Source organism: Lytechinus variegatus, chromosome 9 (assembly GCF_018143015.1).
Source record: "Lytechinus variegatus isolate NC3 chromosome 9, Lvar_3.0, whole genome shotgun sequence".
Lineage (NCBI taxonomy): Eukaryota > Metazoa > Echinodermata > Echinoidea > Temnopleuroida > Toxopneustidae > Lytechinus > Lytechinus variegatus.
In genome coordinates this window covers 31389120-31412784 of record NC_054748.1, presented here as the reverse complement: position 1 = coordinate 31412784, position 23665 = coordinate 31389120, and the positions used below count along the sequence as shown (strand labels likewise).

At 37.1% G+C, this 23665-nt stretch overlaps 1 pseudogene; it reads right to left on the bottom strand.

The window, feature by feature from the left end:
• Positions 1-20104, bottom strand: part of LOC121421750 — a 29365-nt pseudogene extending 9261 nt beyond the window's left edge.
• Positions 20105-23665: the final 3561 nt, after the last annotated feature.

Here is a 23665-nt window from a genome sequence, read left to right as displayed (position 1 = left end):
GTTTTTTATTGTTTGAATTATACAATATTTCAAGTTTTACGAATTTGACGATTAGGACCTCCTTGCCTGAAGCACAAAATGTTAAAATAATGGAATTCCACGTGTTCAGGGAGGAATGAAACTTCATTTCACATGACAATGACGAGAAAATCAAAATATTTCATATTTCAAACAATAAAAAACAAAAGAAATAGTGAGTGAATGACATCATCGACTCTCTCATTTGGAAGTAGCTGGCTCGTTCATATAACTGTTTTTGTGAAATGAAGCGAAATTTTGAAATGTCATAACTTTCTTATTTTACATCCGATTTTGATGAAATTTTCAGTGTTATGCTTGTTGAATTTTTCTCTTTTTATTCAAATCAAGTTTTTGTTGGGGTGGACTTGTCCTTTAAATCTGACTACTACATAAAAATCAATTCTTCATTGTGATTCCTAAATGGTTGCTTTTCGATCTTAAACGTCAAGTCCACCTCAGAAAAATGTTGATTTGAATCAATGTAGAAAAATCAGACAAGCACAATGCTGAAAATTTCATCGAAATCGGATGTAAATTAAGAAAGTTATAACATTTCAAAGTTTCGCTTATTTTTAACAAAATAGTTATATGAACGAGCCAGTTACATCCAAATGAGAGAGTCGATGATGTCACTCACTCACTATTTCTTTTGTTTTTTATTGTTTGAATTATACATTATTTCAAGTTTTACGAATTTGACGATTAGAACCTCCTTGTCTGAAGCACAAAATGTTAAAATAATGGAATTCCACGTGTTCAGGGAGGAATGCAACTTAATTCACATGACAATGACGAGAAAATAAAGATATTTCATATTTCATGTAATAAAATACAAAAGAAATAGTGAGTAAGTGATGTCATCAGTTCCTTATTGCATACTGACCGAGATGTGTATATAACTGTTTTGTGAAATGAAGCGAAACTTTAAAATGCCATAACTTTTTATTTTACATCCGATTTGTTGAAATTTTCAGTGTTATGCTTGCTGAATTTTTCTCTTTTTATTCAAATCAAGTTTTTGTTGGGGTAGACTTGTCCTTTAACCTCGAAATTGTTGTATTGTATTCACCTAAATTCAGCATTCAATAAAGTTAGATGGTAGACGCAGATTGGATACAAAACACTATAGGGAATCAACAAACTTATTTGTTTATTCTTGTCGATGAAAAGATGTGAATTTATGCAAACACATCGTGATAAAACAACAATGCTTTACTTCATTCGAACTAAACAAAAAAACCTTCTGGTCATTTCTAAAATACTTAAGAAAGCGCGGGTTAACATGTATTGGTCTTATCAGTTATCATGGCTTTAGGGGAATATAATCTTGACAAACTCAATTTTGGGGTTTTCATAACTTCTCTATTTCCTTTATTACTTGATATGGTAAACTTACAGTATACATACATGTATATTTCATATGAAATATTTTTATAATACATGTGTCTGTTTACATTTGTTCAATTGTTATGTATTTTCATGAATCGTTATATCGTGATTTTAAATTGGAAATAATTAAATTGAACTGAACTGAGTTGAGATTCCTGGATAGTACCACTTGAAGAGATTTGGGGGTCAAAACTGACCGTAAAACCCTATTTTTTGACAATATGGAAAAAAAAATTGAAAATGTCCCATTTTTGTCAGAACGGCGTTTCCGTGTACTTGGTTTATTGTAGCCGTGTGTTATTCTAAGGGGCAAAAGCCACCTCCACGATTAACTCACAAAAGACCACAACGCAGTTACCAAAACACTTTGCTTTTATTCCCTCGAAAATAGACTTGATCATCTGGAAAATATGGGGGCGAAGAGTGACATATCTGACATTTCTCTCTCAAAATGTGGAAAACATAAATAACTTTTTTTGTGAATAACGAGTGTGGCATTTGTGTGTTTTTTGCCTTATTTCGTGTCATTTCCGACTCGAGTGTATCACTTCAGGATGTAAAGATGCGGGTTACGATTTGGGGGATCGATAAAAGATTGACGTTTGTAAGAGGGGTGGAGTAAATGAACGGCAAAATGTGATTGGAATCCAACAAAAGCAAGTTGCATTGCATTCCGACAAATATTGCATTTTTAGCTTAAAGGCGCTAATGATTCGATTGTTTCCTAGTTTCATTTCCTTAACCCCCTCCCCCCCCCCCCGCCCGCTTGGATATTCCTTTGAGGTAGGCTTTTATAAAAATAGTTAAAGCACTGATACTGATCCGTTAAACGAGGAAGCGGTTCATCGCATTGAGATTTTAAAGGAGTTACGCCGGGTGTTACGACCACTTTTTTTTTTGTTTTTCGTAATAAAATTTTCTTAATAGAATCAAAACATTAATTAAATAGAAATATATTAGTGAAATCGTTCAAATAGTTTTTTTCCAATGAAATCATTCAAATAAACTTTTATCAGAATAGAGAGATCTTTCTTCATGTCCTTGTCATTTGTTGTGAAATATTAATTAATCGTCTAATTCTAATATCCAAACCCTGCAAAAGTGTAACAGTAGTTAAATCTGCATTACGCGTTGATTTCCAGTTATGGAAATTTATATTTTGCATTTGGATAAATTTAGTGCCCTTTCTCGGTAAACGACGAAAGACCCATCAGAAATCTGTTCTAAACAAAAATGTTTTCTTAAGGGATTTGTATGTACTGACTTTACCGAGTAAACGGGTTAATGTAATTGGGCCAAAACTAACTCCATCATTATGAGAATGAAATGAAATAAATCTCCCCTCTTTAAATAACAGATACACATATATGTAATCAATCGTGGGAGGCTTCCCTAAATCACGTCAATTAGGAATGATTTTGGAATAAATTATGGTCATGAATGCGTAATATGATGAATTACCAAGTAGAACAGAATAAGAGTAATTTTTCAGAATCCCGGAGCGCACGTCACGTTCGAACGTCATGTTCTCTGGAATCAAAGATTATCGTTTTGGCGCCATTGTTAGGAAATAAAAATGACGATAGAATTCATATCTTTGTATCCATCTTACTTACGAGCACAAATCAAATGTCAACTGACTGGCATGGCTCGTTTTGTCAGTCAATGAACCTAGAAGTTTATCAAGGATTTTCTTAATAAAATTCACACTTAACATATTGTATATTTGTGAGAAGCAAATACAACAATAAATACTTATATTCTTTTGATTAATTTTGTTTTTATTGCTCCATTCAGGGGCCGCGGAACGGTCAGTTTCAAAGTGTGGAAGCCTGAGCCAAAAGTGGGTGGTTGACAATGCAAAAAAATTACAATCATATATGGTCATTTTTACGTACACGGTTTTGAAAAAGGTGAGGGTTGGCGCCAATAATTTAACTGCTCTGTTTCACACAACCTTCATACAATACATCTATATATAATTGGGGCATCAAATAAATTAATGAAGGTGAGTCCAGGGGCCGTTAACACAAAGCTTAGCAATGATCGTAGAACATTTTTCTACGATTGATTCCATTGACTACAATGTACAATCAATTGTGTAAATCAGGCGTACGATCAATCGCTAACTTTTGTGTCACGGGACCCAGGTCACATTTCTTATTGAACACTTTCAATCGTGATTAATAATTGATGCAATCAAAAATCGGTACATATCAGTTTCTTTCCTTAGAGGAACGCACTGTGTAATTCTATCATATTTAGAAAGGGTGAAACAAAGAATATGGAATTCTGTAAAGAAAATAATAATACAAACATAGACTATTACTGCTTAATAGGCACTTCATTATACCTATCTTAACCAGCGAGTGGCGAAAATCTGTGGAAATATCAATGACATTGAATAGGAAATTTAATCGAAAAAACGGATCATCTTTCCTTCTTTCTTTTTATTTATTTTTTGGTGAAAGACGGAGGTATCTGCGGATTATCACTGTCAAACTGTCTGATATTGTCTGAAAATAATATTTTTATAGATCCAGACAAGATGATTTCACCAAATAACTCATCACCCCAGCAGGGGACTTGTGAAATATTTATTATTATGATGACCCGTGTTGAGAGGCGATGATGCCCTTAGAAAATGCGACGTAATAAATTGAAGAAGGAAAGAAGGGAAAAAAATTAGAGACACCATCCAAGTCAGTGACATCTTCAAGGGGAGAAGGGAATATTTACATACCAACAATTTCATGTTTTATAACATGTCGTGCTAATAAGTTGATTCAAAATTTTCATTTTGAATATCGATACGTTTACACTTTGTAAAGTTATCGATAGGTTTTAAAGTTAATATATTTTCACACTGTGGACACTTGTAGTGTGTTAGTAATCACAATGTTTTCACAGTGTGTTGAAATATCGGACTATATGATGATGTAATTCACACCGTCAAAACGCTCAAATTCAACAGTGAGGAGACATTTACGGTGTGAGTGCGTTCGGATGTTCAGAAAATTGGATTATATGAAAATGTGATTTGACACTGCTAAGATGCTAAAATATAACATTGCACTTAAACTCCACACTGTGAAAACTTCTACAGTGCGCTTTATCTCAGTGTGATCCAGTGAGTTAACACGGTGTGCTATTATGAAGATGTGATTCACAGTAATAAAATGAACAGTGTGAACTGTGGATCACTTTACGGAGCACTGTAGACCACACTTTGAAACGCTATGGAACATACTGCGAAACACTGTAAAACACGCTGAAAACAATGTGGAATACACTACGAAAGACTGTGGAACACTGTGAGCACACTGTGAATACACTGAAAACACTGTGGAATACACTACGAAAGACTGTAGAACACACTGAAAACACTGTGGAATACACTACGAAAGACTGTAGAACACACTGAAAACACTGTGGAATACACTACGAAAGACTGTAGAACACACTGAAAACATTGTGGAATACACTACGAAAGACTGTAGAACACACTGAAAACACTGTGGAATACACTACGAAAGACTGTAGAACACACTGAAAACACTGTGGAATACACTACGAAAGACTGTAGAACACACTGAAAACACTGTGGAATACACTACGAAAGACTGTAGAACACACTGAAAACACTGTGGAATACACTACGAAAGACTGTAGAACAAACTGAAAACACTGTGGAATACACTACGAAAGACTATAGAACACACTGAAAACATTGTGGAATACACTACGAAAGACTGTAGAACACACTGAAAACACTGTGGAATACACTACGAAAGACTGTAGAACACACTGAAAACACTGTGGAATACACTACGAAAGACTGTAGAACACACTGAAAACACTGTGGAATACACTACGAAAGACTGTAGAACACACTGAAAACATTGTGGAATACACTACGAAAGACTGTATAACACACTGAAAACACTGTGGAATGCACTACGAAACACTGTAGAACATACTGAAAACATTGTGGAATACACTACGAAAGACTGTATAACACACTGAAAGCATTGTGGAATACACTACGAAAGACTGTAGAACACACTGAAAACATTGTGGAATACACTACGAAAGACTGTAGAACACACTGAAAACACTGTGGAATACACTACGAAAGACTGTAGAACACACTGAAAACATTGTGGAATACACTACGAAAGACTGTAGAACACACTGAAAACATTGTGGAATACACTACGAAAGACTGTAGAACACACTGAAAACACTGTGGAATACACTACGAAAGACTGTAGAACACACTGAAAACACTGTGGAATACACTACGAAAGACTGTAGAACACACTGAAAGCATTGTGGAATACACTACGAAAGACTGTAGAACATACTGAAAACACTGTGGAATACACTAAAAAAAGACTGTAAAACACACTGAAAACATTGTGGAATACACTACGAAACACTGTGGAACACTGTGAGCACACTGTGAATACACTGTAAAAAACAGTGGAACACAAATTGTGGAACACTGTGAATACACTGTGGAACACTGTGGAACAAACTGTGGAAAACTCTCCTTTCCGCCAGTGATATATGTCTAGATACGAAGATATATACAGACTATTGATTAGCATAATTAGACAGCATGGCTAGATGAACGGGAAATCAAGAGGCAAATCATTTTTTACATCTAATCAGAGAATGTTAGTGCGATGATCTTATCAAACATGGGATTTTTGGAAATATTAATTTTTCGGGTAATTTTCGGTAAGGTAAAGGGAAATCCAAAAATCAGAATATAAAAAGTGTTTGAATAAAAACAATATCCATGGTATTAATAGAATCATTTTCCTCATTATCATGATTCTGTAGCTAAAAAATCGCTCGCGCTTCGCGCTCGCATTATCACTATTTCAGGAAATGTGTGGATAAAAAGGTTCTTTTTTCTCCCTTGATATCTGGCCTCTGGAAGTTTAGTCAGGCATGCCATGGTTCAACTTTAAAAGAAAAGAGGTTGAGATGCCAGGAAATAGTCTAGTACTGAAAATTCTGAAAAATTTGTGATTTAGTTTCCGGATTGTTTGTCTGGGGAGATACTGCGTCATCGACAGAGCTTAATCGCAGAGCTATTCGAGAGCATCGCTATCATTACCATTGCATAACCACGATGTCCGGATGTTTAGCACTTTATCTGGTTTATTGCGGCTATCAACTGAAGATAGCACATAATACTTCAACAACATATACATGCCGGAAAATGATGACAACAGTCGGCTATTTTCATCTGACATTTCTTTCAGTCCCATCTATAAGGTTTATTTGTTTGTTCCGTCTGATGAACGGAAATGTTTTGAGGCGTTTGATGAAAGAACGCCATGACGTGATATGGTTGATGTATATATATGTTTATGATGCTGAGGAGAGAATGATGCGCTGCTGTCTAAAGTCAGAGTATAATTGTAATGAAAAGTAGGTGTATAATTATGTATCCCAAGGTTTGAACCTGTACCCTTTTTTTTCCTTGCCACAAAAATCGTGATTACTTCTTAGATTCGGATTTTCTAGAATTTTTGCCTCAATAAAAAAGATATGTTGGTAAACTAAAGTTCTCTCCCACAGGGGATTCGAATTAGCAACCTTGCCCTTGTAGACGATGATTGACCCATTTGCCATACATACGAGCTGTTCGAAAAGATAGCTTTATAATTCGTGTTCATGAATATTCATTACGTGTAGTCTATGACGGAACAGACTCTATTCTGTCACCGGGAAGAAAACGTCGTCAGAAAAAAATATATAGTCATGTGATTGGAATGCAATACCGTTTTATTCCATCACTCTACAAAAAAAATCAATGTCTTCCTCATACCACCTCAGTCACAATGACCAATCCAGCATGAGACCGATCAAATCTTTAACGATATTCCCAATGACACACCATCGGTCGGTTTGGAGTCGGTTTCGGTCACAGTCACACCAACCAAACCGGCTTCAGACCGATCAAATCTATAACCTTATTCCCAATGACACACCATGGGTCGATTTGGAGTCGGTTTCGGTCAAGGTCACACCAACAAAACCGACTCCAAACCGACCGATGGTATGTCATTGGTAATAACGTAATATCTTTGATCGGCCTGTAGTCGGTTTCGTTGGTGTGACTGTAACCGAAAAACCGACTGTAAACCGATCGATCGTGTGTCATCGGAAATAACGTAATAGTAATAGATTTGATCGGTTTGGAAATGGTTTCGGTTACAGTCACACCAACGAAACCGACTCCAGATCGATGAAAGCTATTACGTTATTACCAATGACGTACCATCGATCGGTTTGGAAACGGTTTCGTTGATGTGACTATAGTATTGCTCTTTGCTGACTGGTATTGTGTTTGTCAGTGTTTACATATACAATATAAACGGAACGGAAATAAGAGGGACCTTGCAACAGTCTTATTTTACATCTTCAAAAACAATAGATTCTCAGACACACATGCAATCGTAAAAGCATCCGATAATCATGCAAATAGATGAACAAACTGACACAACATATCATTGTTGTTTTTATTTCTCTCTTCTATCTAAGCACAGAGTTCAAGAAAACAGAACAAAGGTTTTATATTTTAAGTTTCTTTGTTTGGATGGAAGATAATTGGGTGAAACCTGAGAATAAGATCGCAAGAAAAACTTAAAAATAGATAAGATGCTCATTGATGTATAGCGTATTAATTGACAGTACATGATACTAATGCCTGTAATTGTTGTTCAGCATAATTACGTTATTATTTGTATTATTATATCAAAAGTTTTGTTACGTTTCGGAATTGTGCATATAGACGTAAATAATTCTGAATTAAAGATATAATAATTAAATTTTCAACTTATTTATTCGCATTGAAATCATTCAAAGTAGCCTGTTGGCTTATAGATAAACTTTTTATTTTTATTCAATCGCGTTAAAGAAAGAACACAGATTCAGACAGTGTGATCACAATGTGTTCACACTGTGGACAATGTGCAATTATTATTCACACTGTTAAAATGCACAAATTCAACAACAGTGTGAAGCTATTTTCGCACTGTGGATACCTCGACATTGTGACTGTTCACAATGTGTTCACACAGTCGACAATGTGAATATGTGATTCACCCTGTTGAAATGCTCGAAATCAACAACGGTGTGAAGATATTTTCTCATTGTGGAGACCTCGACATTGTGACTGTTCACAGCGTGTTCACATGGTCGACAATGTTAATATGTGATTCACACTGTTGAAATGCTGAAATTGAACAGTGTGAAGATCGTTTTTTACTGTAGACATGTCGACAGTGTATCTGTTCCCAACGTGTCCACATGGTCGACTATCATGACTATGTGAATATGTGATTAAAACTGTTGAAATGCTCATATTCAACAGTGTGAAGATATTTTCACACTGTGGACACCTCGACAGTGTGACTGTTCACAGCGTGTCCACATGGTGTCCACATGGTCGACTATCATTACTATGTGAATATGTTATTCACACTGTTGAAATGTTCAAAGTTACCGATGTAAAGGTGATTCTATACACTGGGTGATTTCAAGTTCAGTGTTGACAATATTGGTGTTGGTGATAGGTCAATTTTTACACGATTAAAACACCAAACATAAAATGAAGATGGTCCCGAAAAGTCACTCACTAGTTGTTGAGATGTCAATAGTGTGATCCGGATCAGTTTTACAAACTCTAAGTTTTGGAGCAAGGGGAAGCAATCAAAATTTCAACACCAACACCAAGGCCAACACCGGACTTGAAATCACCCACTGTGTTCGGCACTGTGTATACACTGTGGCAAACACTGTGGGAGACTGTTCTTTCCAGTAGGTAATTGTCTATCAAAGCCATGATTACAAACTCTATGCCAAATATGTAGTAAAAAAACCCACAGAAGGAATCATTTAAAGGTCAAGTCCACCACAGAAAAATGTTGATCTGAATCAATAGAGAAAAATCAGACAAGCCCAATGCTGAAAATTTCATCAAAATCGGATGTAAAATAAGAAAATTATGACATTTCAAAGTTTCGCTTATTTTTAACAAAATAGTTATATGAACGAGCCAGTTACATCCAAATGAGAGAGTCGATGATGTCACTCACTCACTATTTCTTTTGTTTTTTATTGTTTGAATTATACAATATTTCAATTTTTACGAACGAATTTGACCTCCTTGACTGAAGCACAAAATGTTAAAATAATGGAATTCCATATGTTCAGGGAGGAACGAAACTTCATTTCACATGACAATGACGAGAAAATCAAAATATTTCATAATTCAAATAATAAAACACAAAAGAAATAATGAGTGAGTGAGTGATGTCATCAGTTCCTCATTTGCATACCGACCGAGATGTGCATTTAGGCCTGTTTTGTGAAATGAAGCGAAAATATAAAATGCCATAACTTTCTTATTTTACATCCGATTTTGATGAAATTTTCAGTGTTATGTTTGTTGAATTTTCATCTTTTTATTCAAATCAAGTTTTCTTGAGGTGGACTTGTCCTTTAAGAGGTATGAAGACGTGGTAATATCTTCTGATCACTCACTTCGTTGCTTTAAGGATGTTTATGGAAGGCTTGCATATGGGTTCAAGATGTGGATACTCACACGCACTTGTTTGTTAAACATCCCATACCCTCCGAATTGCATCCGTTTTCATCACCTTCTCCTGGGGTTTAGATGTCTTTCCACAAAATAGAACTTATCCACTCTCTCATCTCTTGATTCCTCCTGCCCCCCCCCCTTCTCTCCCTCTCTCTCTAACACACACACACCCAAACACACACACACCCAATCACACACAAACGCACACACACGCTGCTTCTTAAACGCTCCCATCATTGTGTATTTCTGTCTTTCCGCATGGGTGCATGTCTCGAATCGCAAAGTTTTTTTATCGCGTGCAATCTGGAACCACCCGTCCCCCCCCCCCCTTCCCCGCGCCATGACGGGTCCCCCTCTCTCCTAAAACGCACGCGCACCCACAATCCATGGGTCCTATATACTACATCACGGTTACCCACACACTCACTCCGCGTTCCCTTTCAAATGCACATCAATACACAGACACACTCACCCCATCACTAACAAAACGCACACACATCATGCACTCTCTTCTCTCCCTTTCTTCTTTCTCCTATTGGCTCAAAGTTTGGTTTCCCCTTTCGTTAGTCTTACTTCTACATAATCTATCTCACGCTCGTTCTATCTCTATCTTCCTCAGACACACACACACACTGAATATTTCTCTCTCTCTCTCTCTCCCCCATGCTCATTATCTCTAAATCTTGTTTAAATCTCTTTCCCTCTTTGCAACACTCTCTCCCTTTCTATCTGTGCTACATCAGTTTATGCCTTTCTTATGACCTTAGAATTCAGGCGACATTATATTGGGCTACCACAAAACCTTTATCTTGTTATTTGTTTTAAATGACACGAAAATTGCTCTGCCCATAGAAACCCGGTACAGAAACTACCTACAAAAACATCCTGCCTTTCTCTTCTAAAATTCCAGGCAAGAGATTCTGGCAAAAAAAGTAGAATCGTCTGGTTTGGATATCAAAAGTCATTAATCAATGTAATGTGAGGATAATTCCCATCATATACACAAACATCGCCGAATTTATCCAACAAACAAACGGCTAAAATAAAGAGAAAAGAGCGGTGCCTCGATGAAAGTTTATGCGAACGAGGTTGACCTCTGCGTTCCGCGATGAGGTCACGGGTATGCGGTGATTTAAGATGGCGCTCAAAGCGGACGGCGTTTAGTGCTGCGTTCTCACGGACATCATTGACTGGTTTGCAAATTTTGAAAACAGAATTACATTCACACATTACATGATAATTATTACACTATATCAGACGTACACCAAATGCTTATAGACCACTTGCGTACATAAGCCAGGACTTGGGGCCACCCCCCCCCCCAAAAAAAAAAAATAAAAAATAAAAAAGTTTCACGACCAAGAAAAAAGATAGAAAAGGTAAAGGGGTAGGAAAGGTAAAATATTGCTCCTTTCTTTAAACCATGTCAACATTTATCTCCCAAAAAATGATAGTCGTATTAAAAAGCTCAATTTTTCTCGTTCGCTGCGCGCGATCACAACATAGAAATATTGCCACATTCGGCGTGTCTGGCTCTTCCATTTTTTGCGCATGTCGGATGCTGCTGTTGTTGACCAAGTGAATATGAAAACGAGAGAACTATCGGTAAATGTGAACGTTCTACTGGTGAATGGGTGCAGACGATAGCCGTGACAAACGCGTTAGGTTTAGTAAATAAACAGAGAAAGATGATAAAACACTGGGATGACTAAGAAATAACAAACACTGAGTCCGCAAACCGAAGGATAATTGTGCGAAGGGTGATTTATGAATGATGCAATAGTTGGAACTGTTTTATTCCTTCCAGTCTGGTATGGGTTAAAGCCCTAGGGGCCCCACCCTCCTTCTCAAGCGCGGCGATTTCGAGATACTTGTTTATCCCTCGGAGGGAGGATGAGGCGACCCTCTCCCTTAATATTCTGTGCAAATTCGAAATTCGAAGCCCCAACCCCCCATCCGTCGAATCGCCGCCCATGTTCCTTCTTTTTCACCTCACCGTTCTCCATCCTATCCGTAAATTGTTTGTAGCTCTTTAACTCCCTCATACACCCTCCCTCTCTGCCCCCCCCCCTCCCTCCTCAAACACACACGTACGCACACACACACACACACTTGCACATACACACTCTCCGACCTCACCTCACATCCCCCTCCCCTCGCTATACCCCTTTCTCTCTCTTTCTCTCTCTCTCTCTCTTTCTCTCTCTCTCTCTCTCCATCCTTTTATGCGTTCCATGTGTTTCTGTGATCATAACAAGCAGGTGAAGATGACACTCTAATTGTCAATGTCACAACGGCTCAAAAATGCTGGCAAAACATGCACCATCTTGTTTTAATTTCAAGAAATTCTATCCCGTCGATATGGCCCCCATGCACACCCCCCCCCCCCCCGCCCTCGTAAAAATACTTTTTTAAATCTCCTTTCCATCATTCCACTAGTTATCAGAACCGCTTTTTTACAGAGTTTTTAGAAAAATGTACGTGTTCGAATTTTAATCATTTACTATTAACCTATATATTAATAATCTTGATTAGTATAATGATAAAGATGACGATGAAGATAATAATAATGGCGACAATACTAATCAAAATAGTAATAACAACAATAATAATGATATAAAACTAATGATGATGATATTTGCAATGAAAAGATCGAATTACATTTTGATATTAATATTTTTTGCTTTTTATTGCTTGATCATATTTTCGAGAAAAATATAAAATATTTTACAGAGAAACTGTTTGGAAAAAATCAGCACTTAATCATTCGAACATACCTACTTGACACCAGCAAGTATGGATTGTATTCAGCGGAGTTTGGCATCGAATTGATTCATGAAAAGACCTGTAGTTGACATAGTAACAGTACTTCTTAGCCAATCAATATCAAGGAAATTGTTAGGTGTAACCACTTGGACAAATGAAAACGAAACTTGATTTAACGCTCTCCTGGTTTTCATGAGTGGGGAGGATAGAATTTAAACAAAAACTTCATTCATATTTCTTGAAATACATATCAGTATTTCGTTTCAAATTCATTTAAAATATTAAAGGTACTTACCTAACACGATGCACATCGTTATAAACGCACGATGGAATGTCGTTAAAGGCGCATTATTATAATGTCTGTGAGATACTGCCTTATGTCGCAATCTCCTTGACAAGTTCATATTACTGCAATATAGCATGCAGGTGCAAAATGTCTTATCTCCTGATTCCTCCATGTTGTATAAAATAGTCATCTAAAATAGTTCTTTGGAAATTGTAGCGGAAATGGCGACTGCAAGAAGAAAAAGTGTAAACAGGAATGAAACAGTAAATCCGTACCTCTTCAAAATATATTGTAAGCTAAATTCCATGTAGAAAACGATATTTATTGCAATATCCCAGCCTAATCATTCAACTTAGCATTTTGTAAACAGGAGAAAACGCATGTAATCACTATCACACTGGCCCTTTCGTTAGGAAACATTTTCTTACCGAAATAGAATAAAAAGCTAAAAAAAAATAAATTATTAACGTTCAGAGGGCGATTGAAAGGAGCACAATCATATGTCATAATCAATATTGCATAAAATCAATTCAGATGGAAAAGAAACGGAATGAGTGGGTAAATTGCCTGAAATTATGTCATGACAGAGACTGACAAATTGTAAGAACACACAAAATAACAAAAATAAAATAACAAAAATAATAATAATTTAAAAAATAATAAATAAACACAATAATGAGTCTAAGGAGCGACTTAAAAAAACGTACCAACGATAGGGAATCGTATAGACCGTATAGATAAATCCAAGATGCTATCAACAAAAGCCGGTAAATCACAATCGCAAAAACAAAAAAAAAACTTTCTTAAATTTCTCCGCCTGCGATCAAGAACCAGAAATCGAATATTGCTTCCACGACGATCCTATCTCCAACTGCGATCAAATTGTACTCCATTTGTTTATTTATTCAAAACATGTTACCAGAAAATATTGCCGGCTGTGGTTCCATATTTTCCGAAATCGTTTCACAACCCTCTCCCCCCCCCCCCTTTCCCTCTCTTTCTCTTTCTCTTTCCACATTTCCTATATTTCTGTTATGGTCTCTTTCGATTATGCATCTTTTTGCGCATGCGCAGGATCAACCAATCTGAGATCGAGGCTCGAAACTTCGTCAGGAAACAAACGTAGCCTACAAAAGCATTCGGGAAAATATACTTCTAAGATACAAAGAAGAAATGTCTGAGAACTTTTGTTTACGGTTGAATAATTTTTCAGTATACTGTAAAAAAAAATATTGGCTATTTGTTTTCAACCACCACGAGGATAATAATATATCCAACAAATTTGGGGTAGTATTTTACCCAGTGCGGAAAGCATATTGTCCAGTAAGGTTAAAAAATAAGCAGCAATTTCTTTAGAATTGGCAAAATTGTCATCACACTGGATGCCCCAAAATGCCCAAAGAAATGCCCAATGTTGGTTAGACACATAATTACCCCAAGAGCACTTTAACCCAATATTTTTAGAGTGCAATCTGCTGTATTTTAGACCTATTTCTGTCACACTTCTTTTCACTCTTATATTGGGTCTGTCAAAATGCAAAATAGAAGTCTTCACGATCATGCATCATCAATTTACCCGAACAAGGATTACTGATACTCCTACCTTTGTAGTTTCATTCCATTAAATACTTACGACCTTTATTTCATGGGGAATTAAATGAAGAAAAAAAAGATGCTGCAAATAGGGGAATATAGAAATGAAACTCTGAAAATAAAGAGATTGTCATGAATACGCAATTTAATATGACACAGATTCCCAAAATATCCTCTATTATTATGCATCATTACCATTATCATCCAAACGACATCCATATATGCCTCCATTGACATTTTGAAAATTTCCGCATTAATGGCACTGTTTTTGTCAATTTCTGTTTATCGGGGCAATTTATATTCCGAAGTAAATTTGTCAAAATTTGGTAATCGGAAAACCTTTCTGAACGTACCACAATATTATTCCATTTCATTAACAGGACGGAAGTTTTCTGTAAACAATTTGCGTTTCGCCGACATTGAACTATACCCAAGGCCGGTCTCGGTGAGACAGAACAAAAAAGACAACTATATGGCATTCACCTTACGATGCATGATATTATTCAGTCAATGGCATTTCTAACTAGTGTACCTTCAAAACAAAAACAAATTTTAAAAAAATCTGGAAGACGGTATTAAAGGTTAGTGTACTTTGGAAAGCTTCAAGTGTTTGCAATCCTCTTTTTCGCTTGCGGATCCCGATATAGCACTAATTACTCTGAATGTTTAATTAGTTCCTGAAAAGGCGGCAAATTGAAAGAGAGTTTCTTCAGCTAGGCCTGTATTTTTCAAAGAGATATATGAAAAATACATCTACATTTATCAAGCTTCTTTCTGCTCAAAAATAAGCTTTTTCTTTCTTGTATATCGAATGTAAGTATTAGATCTTACTTAGAGCTGAGTTGAAAAGAACTAAACTTGAAACCTGATAATAGTTACAAGGTTTCGATTCTAATAAAGAGGAATTTCACCCTGGCAATAATTTTGTTTTACTACAAGGAGACAAAATTAAAAAAAAAAATTGGTAAAGACTCAACGCAAATCCCTAAATACTTTTTTAAAGAGTCTAATTTGTTATGGCATGCGCGAGCACCCCCGCCCCCGGCAATTTGTCATGTTCTATAAATTCCGTGCATTTCCTTTGTATTTTCTTAAATCACCTAGTTTGTCTTTATCATCAAATATTTTGTGTTCCTCAAGACATTCTGGAAATTAAAAAAAACAACTAAATTTAACGGCGTTAGCACGATCTGGGACTTGTTTAAAAACATATCTGCATAAAGTGTAAAGCTACTGAAAACTGAAATGACATGTATTCAATCTGATTGGCTGATAGCAAAGTTGTTATAGAATTCATGCATCTGTTACGATATTCAAGTCTTTATGGAGTGGAACTCTGAGCATTCTGAGCTAAAACACTGTCTTTCGTCCACCCCCCCCCCCCCCCCCTTCCATACGATGATATTTATTCATACACTGCAAAAACTCCGGTGTTGATTTGACACCAGTTCGGAATCTATACAGGTCCACACCAGAGAAGACGAGTATAGAAACAACACCAGTTTGGAATCAAACCGATGCTGTTTAATACTTATTGGAGGATCCGTGGTGTAGTGGTTCTGACTCTCGCCTTGTAAACAGAGGGTCGTGTGTTCGAATCCCACCGCGGTCTGGCGTTCTTTGGCAAAGCGTTATTTCACACTTTGCCACTCTCGACCCAGGTGCTAAATGGGTATCCGGTAGGACGTGACAGTCATTGTAGCTTGCCCAATACTGTGTGCGCCTCACCGGCGACTGACTGGAATACTCCCCAGTGAGTGGAAGATGTGCGGGAATGACTGATTGAATCCGATGACCGGGGTAATAATATATCTTTAAAGCGCTTAGACACGTCGTTCCGATGTATTAAGCGCTATATAAAAGCGTATTATTATTAATTGGTGTTGTATAAACACCTTTCTGGTGTTTGACCAAAACAAAACTGGTGTTGTTTAACACTTCTCTGGTGTGGACATGTAGATTCCGGGCTGGTGATCAATCAATACCGGAGTTTTTGCAGTGTAGCATATCACAGACACAAGGACACAAGGATAATAAAGTAAACTGACTTGATGACGTCAAATTCTGGGGGTAATTTCATTGCGGGATTTATATCATTATCTCGGTGGAGCATTACGAAAATAATCTTTCCGAATACTTTCGAGAAAAATCTTAGTTTTTTTTATTATATTGATTTCTTTTCCATTTCGTTCCCAAAAGAATCCAATTCATGCATGCGCCACATTATATTCCTCCTGGGAGAGGGGTTGCCTGTGTATATCTGTTTAATTTTCATCGCATTATTCACCCCCATCTCTTTAAATCATGAATATACATAATCACTTGAATGTTTTGTTTTTTTAATGGAAAGAAAAAAGAGAATTTTAACCAGGGGCCAGTTGCCTAAAATTACTTTCATGTTATATTTTCCACTCAATGGTAATTGATATGAAACCCTTGTATTTGATTGGCTGTCGAACATCGTTACCACAGAAGCTACAATTAGACATGGACCCTACTACGAATTAGATGGCAAAGATGACTTGTGCAACCGACCCAAGATGTTTCGAGGGCAAAGCAAAATAGCAAATGATGTCAAACTTGCAAAGCAAAATACGAGGACCTGGGGCGTTTCATGAAAGGACTTGTCGGAGGTTTTATCCGACAAGTCCCATTTTATCCGATTGTTACCATAGGAACAGTACCTCTAAGCCGATCAACGTCAGAGAAAGTGGTCAGATCTGACATCTTTCCCTGCATGTTGATTGGTTGAAAGGCACTGTTTCTATGGTAACTGTCGGATGAAATGGGACTTGTCGGATAAAACGTCCGACAAGTCCTTTCATGTAACGCGGCTCCCCTCATGCACAATAAAGCCATAATTATTCCAGTTTATTAATAAGATGCAAAGACAATTTTCAAAAATGTACTAATTTTTGCGTCATATGCCGAGTTTTGTGCACATTCTTTTTTCAGAGTAGGCAATGTAGGCCCTATTTGATTTTAAAGATTACATTGAAATTATGTACCTCATTTTTGTTTTTGTCATATTAAATTCAAACCTTTATATCCAAAAAGCGTCTTACACGTCTTTCATGATTTATATACGTATGCATAACTCTTTCTCAAAATCAGTGACCATAATCCACATCATGCATAATACTGCAGCCACACAAACAGATCTGGGCCCTGTCTTACAAAGAGTTACGATTGATCCAATCAGTCGTAACTCTATGGAAATCCATCAGTGTCATAATTTCTCATACAGGAAATTAGCAGAATGTCCTTTGAAACAATGGAGAACACACTGAACTGTCAGGAAATCAATAAATGTATGGATATACATTCATATCTAGATTTTTTTGTAAGCAAACATGCATTTTATTTGTTGACGTTTCTGGCTTTCCATAGTTGTGATTGATCGGATCACTCGCAGCTTTTTGTAAGACGGGGTCCTGATGTCTATCCGACCGATAGTACGACATTAGAATAACTTGATATCGGTCTGGAAGCGGTTCCGTTTTGGTGTGACTGTAATGACAACGCACATGTAAACGCGTTTAAAAAGAAACAAACAGGGGCCCGTTGCAGAAAGAGTTGCAATCGATCGCAACTCAAAAATTCATGCCCAACTTGATTTTCAACCAATCAACAGCGCGCATTTGGGACTTGCGTTTGATTTTTTGACTTGCGTTTAAACGCAACTCTTTCTGCAACAGGCCCCAGAAGAGAAAGAGTATGCTATACTTACCAGGTAATAATTATAAAGACATAAGGGTGTTACTCGTAATCAGATCATCGTCCGTCGACCCAGTCACATCAAACTCCGGGATCAAACTTACTCTCAAAATTGATTAGAACGTGAAGATGCCGAGTGATGTAAACGTCCACTCGCTTCCATTTAGGCCCATAGATTTTTCAATTTAAGATATAAGTTAACGGTATTATTCCAGTAGGCCTATGCTATAGGTCTAAATTGATGACTGCTATGTTTTCGTTTCCTTGGGATGAGGACAATTCGGCGAATTATGTTCGGATAAAATCTGATCTTCGTGGTCCACAGGCATCCAGGATTTCAAAGACTGTTATCCATCTCAATATATACGTGGAACGAGATAAGGTTAAAAACGTCAAGAAATTTCGTCAAACTTTCGTCAACCATTCCTGTTTTTTCCAGGTTCAATGCTCCTGCATATCTTTCGACTTATTGATAATCCTCGGACTTGTACATTTAAAAGTTTGATGAACGAAATTACTATCTGCTGATGTCTGAATGATGTTGATGTGTCTTTCCTCTTGGCATCCGCTTGTGGTTGATCACCTGAGTTGATGGCTAGTTTAGTGCATGTAGTGTGTCCACGACCTCCTGACCCGAGCAATTACTTACTACAATCGCTGGCATTTTACGGGAGCGAAAAGATGGGCTTTTTTCCTCTCTATTATTGCATGGATTGCAGAGGTCCATTTTTTTAGGTTATGATAGTAGAATTACCTGTTAGTTTATGTCACCATGGGGTTTCTCAGCGATTAGCGGATTTGTGGCACCGAGGGATGCGGCTACTCTCCCCGTAGGCTATCGGCGTCAGCTCGACGGGACAACCCTGTCAATCAGCGGCGGAGATTGGCACAAAGACATGATCTCGACAGCGGACGCGTGAAGAATATGAAATGAGCATTTGGCCGAATGGGGCTGTGGCGGGTGAGCCTGTCACGCGTAGCCTCTTTTTAATTCCAAATGATAATTGATCCTGACCCCGAAACATGACAAGGGCAATCACTGTAAAAGTCAGAAATTGTGATGGTTTTCACGTCGGGCGACGCACGACGCGCAAGTTTTTGACTGAGATGGAGTTGGATGTTGTCTGCTTGGCAACGCGACTTCGAGACCGCACAGTGCCGTGGTCGAACTACGAGAATTGGTCGTGTTGACCCCGGGCCGCGCTCCCGACCTCTTCTTCTGTGTTCCTCCAGGGTGATCTCCCGTCACTCAGTAGAAAACTCTGACGACACGAGAGAATGAATTTCATTCATCTAGGCCTCCGAATTTCTTCATTGATAATCCAGGTTTGAGTTTCAAGACGCATGTCGATGGGGTTAAGAAAAGAGAAATGACTCCTGAAAATTTTTGTACGGCAGGATTCAGGAACGATTCATAAGACTTAAGCGAATTCCGAGCCAAATAATGAAATCAAATAGACAATGTAATTAATTAAAATGTATTTTCTGTCCAGGTGTATCTTTCCTTTCTTACCAAGAGATCGATCTTCATGCTCGACTACAACGTTGAGTCATTGCTTCCTAAACGGTTTTCCACCTATATTTCTTTCGAAAAGTTCACAACAGAGACGTTAACCAAATTGCACTTTCTGTTTCAGGGGAGCCATGATTCATCTTAAATTAAACATCGGAGATACAGCCGAGATAAAGACGTGCTATAAATCATGCTCCTTCCTCGAGTTCGAGTCGTGCTAAATGAATGGTTTGTGGTGCATGCGACTCGATCGATGGGTCGGTTGTCACCCTGTGTATAATTTTGCCCCAAAATCTTTGATGGAGTCAAAGAAATGTTCAGATCTTTTAGATGATGATGAGAAATGTTGTATAATTTTGGTCAACGCGCAGAGACTTGTCCCCAATTCCCTCTCTTAGATGGGAGATAATAAGGAACGACCCAGCGACGCAATTTCATAATTTATTTAGCATGAAGAAACATGTCTCCAAACCCTCTAAAATAATCCACAGATAATAAATTCCATTAATGAAAGTTTCCGAATGTCTTAATTTAGGCTCTTGTCAATCCACAGCTGTCACTTCCCAACGATCGTTTTCCAAAGAGCTATCTATTTTTTATGAGAGGCTCGTTTTACTCCAAATGGGACTGATTGCTCGCAGAAATAATAACGAGGGTGGATCCATTCAAACGGGTCTACAGTTACGAACTAGTCACACGTCACGACCCCTTAGACTCAATACGAAGGTCCCCTGCAACAAAAGACCAGTTTCCTCCTAATTGCCCATCTAGAATCTCTCCAAAAACGATCATGTAGCGTCACTTATCCACTCAGGCTTGGCTAAGACCTCTCTTTTGAAGTAATTAACCCTTAAATCCGACACAAGAATCGGATAATTTGTTCGTTCCAAGGTTACCCACTCGCAACAGAACACTCCAAAGACAGCTCCTCCGAATGCACCCTATTGTACTCCCACTTCCCCTAAACTCCCCTCTTCAATTATACAGAGTTTCAATTTGGGCCAAAAACCAGGAGAAATGTCGATTGAATAATTGCGGGCGATTAGGCCTATTAGTTGAACCGCGCTGTATTCTTCCTTCGCTCCGATAAAACCCGCTCCATCGGAGGTGTATAAATATTGACTAATTTGCCATTCAGTTCTATTGTTGGCCGGATTCCTTAAGGTCTCAAATCCCTCGCCGCTGATCCCTTAGAACTACATTTAATGTGTAATTACAGAAAGGGTTTTAAAGATAAAGTTTACTAATGGACACTATCGCAGCTAGGCTTTATAACAAGCGGAAATGGGTTAGCACAAAAGCGCTGTGCTACGGCCGCAACAATGAAACCGACTCTAAACCAACCAATGCTATACCCCTTATGAAATAACGTAATATCTTATATCAGTCTGGGGTCGGTTTCACCGGTGTAACTGTATCGAGGTTTTGTTGAAAGATGTGGTTCAAAAATTATCGAAATCATGAAAATAGTTGGAATAGGGATCGTTTGCTTAGTTGATCCGAAGTCATGTTCACGGATTCCGAAGTCGTCGTAAGTCATTGAGTCTGTCAAGGTATTCCTTATTACAGTATTGTCTTGCCATTAATAGGCCTATTCGTTCCAGTTTTGTTCCAACAATATGTTGAACAACATATTGTCCACTCTGTTGGGGAATGTATGTTGGTAAAAAAAAATACATATATATTCTGGGCAGTTGTTATCCAATGGAGCAAATTTATTACCCAATTATTAGTTTTTATTACGCAAATTGGACAGATTTTAACCAATAGTGTGGACAGTATGTTGCCCAGTGATGGTTAAAATTTGGGCCTTTTTGCCCAAACTTTTTAGGAGAGTATATGTTACCAGAAAGCAAACCCAATTTAAAAAAAAATTATGCTGAATTGAGATACATTTTATGATCTTCTCTACAAGTACTTCAAAGTAAATATTGCACATAGGGAAAGATTAGTTAAAAATTCTACGAACATCACACATGAAAAGTACAATAAAAATTCAAAAATTTATATTGAAAACAAGACAGGTAAACAAAATAGATGAACCTAACAAGCCATTGTTTTAAAACAATTCAAATGTATTATCATCAAACAAGTTTCAACAAATCATGAGCACACATTTTCCCTTTTTTTTAGTTGCTTCGAAATAAGATTTTTTGAGGGGGTGCAATATGCCCTTGATCAAATAATAGTAATAATAACAGTACTACTACTACTACTATTACTACTACTACTACTACCACTATTACTACTGCTACTGCTGCTACTACTACTACTACTACTACTACTACTACTACTACTACTACTACTACTACTACTTCTACTACTACTACTACTACTACTACTACTACTACTACTACTACTACTATTACTACTACTACTACCACTATTACTACTGCTACTGCTACTACTACTACTACTACTACTACTACTACTACTACTACTACTACTACTACTACTACTACTACTACTACTACTACTACTACCACTATTACTACTGCTACTGCTACTACTACTACTACTACTACTACTACTACTACCACTATTACTGTTGATGTTGCTACTACTACTTCTACTACTACTACTACTACTACTACTACTACTACTACTACTACTACTACTACTATTACTACTACTACTACCACTATTACTGTTGATGCTGCTACTACTACTTCTACTTCTATTACTACTACTACTACTATTACAGCTACTACTTCTACTACTCTTACTAATAATAATAATAATGATAATAATAATATCATAATTAATTAATGGTCTCTATTAACACTAGACTATAAATTTCATCCCATTATACAGTTATACGCCATGTTCTTACTCCTCAAAATTGGGAAAAGTTAGTGAAAATAATAGAATTTATTTCCATCTCTCAATAGGTTATGTGCTCTTTAAATCCACTAGGCATGAGTCTATACTGCTATGTTTGCTAAATAACGTATTAAAATCCCATTGAGGACTTTGAGGGTTGATTGAAATAAATACATAGGCTTGTTAGTCTGATCAGTAGACTGGATTAAAGAATTGATGGCGTGTTTTTATAGTAGTCATTGTATTCGTTTATATAACGCCTTTCTTCTTGATATGCTTGCGAGCATGTACAGTGTGTTCCAGAAAAAAACAATGTCCGAAAAGTAGAATGCTTTCCAGTCGAATCTAAGAAAGTATAAAGTATGCTAAGTATAAAAGCATGCATAGTGTCAATTTTTCTGACTTATGATTTTTCATTAAAGATCGAGAATGTGATCTTAAACACATAGGAGTAATGCCGAAAATTTGTTTACAAATTATAATGTCCTCCTATTAAATCCTCATAATTTACATGCAGTGTCGTTATCAAAGGGTTATTGACCCCGTTATACATTACTTAAAGGTTGAAGTTATGCCCACGCATCGATTAAAGACATAGGTTTTCGGAAATATCGACTTAACGACAAGTGTAAATAAATGCAGTACACGGATTAAGTTTTCCAACTGCAGTGACGTACGGAGGACTCATGAACAGAGAAAATGTATTGCCAATGCCGTTCATGAGAAAGAACAAATAACAAGTCTTTGTCGAAAATTGGTGAATCAATATTAATACAGCATGCATTTTAGTCCGCGACTCTGTACAAACGACATATTTGCAATTGTTCATCAGCTCCAAAACTAAGGACGAAACTGCATTTAAATTTTCTATTTTGAAATGGGACAATACGACCAAAATGAGGAGTCCTTTTCTCTCGCAATAGAATAGCAA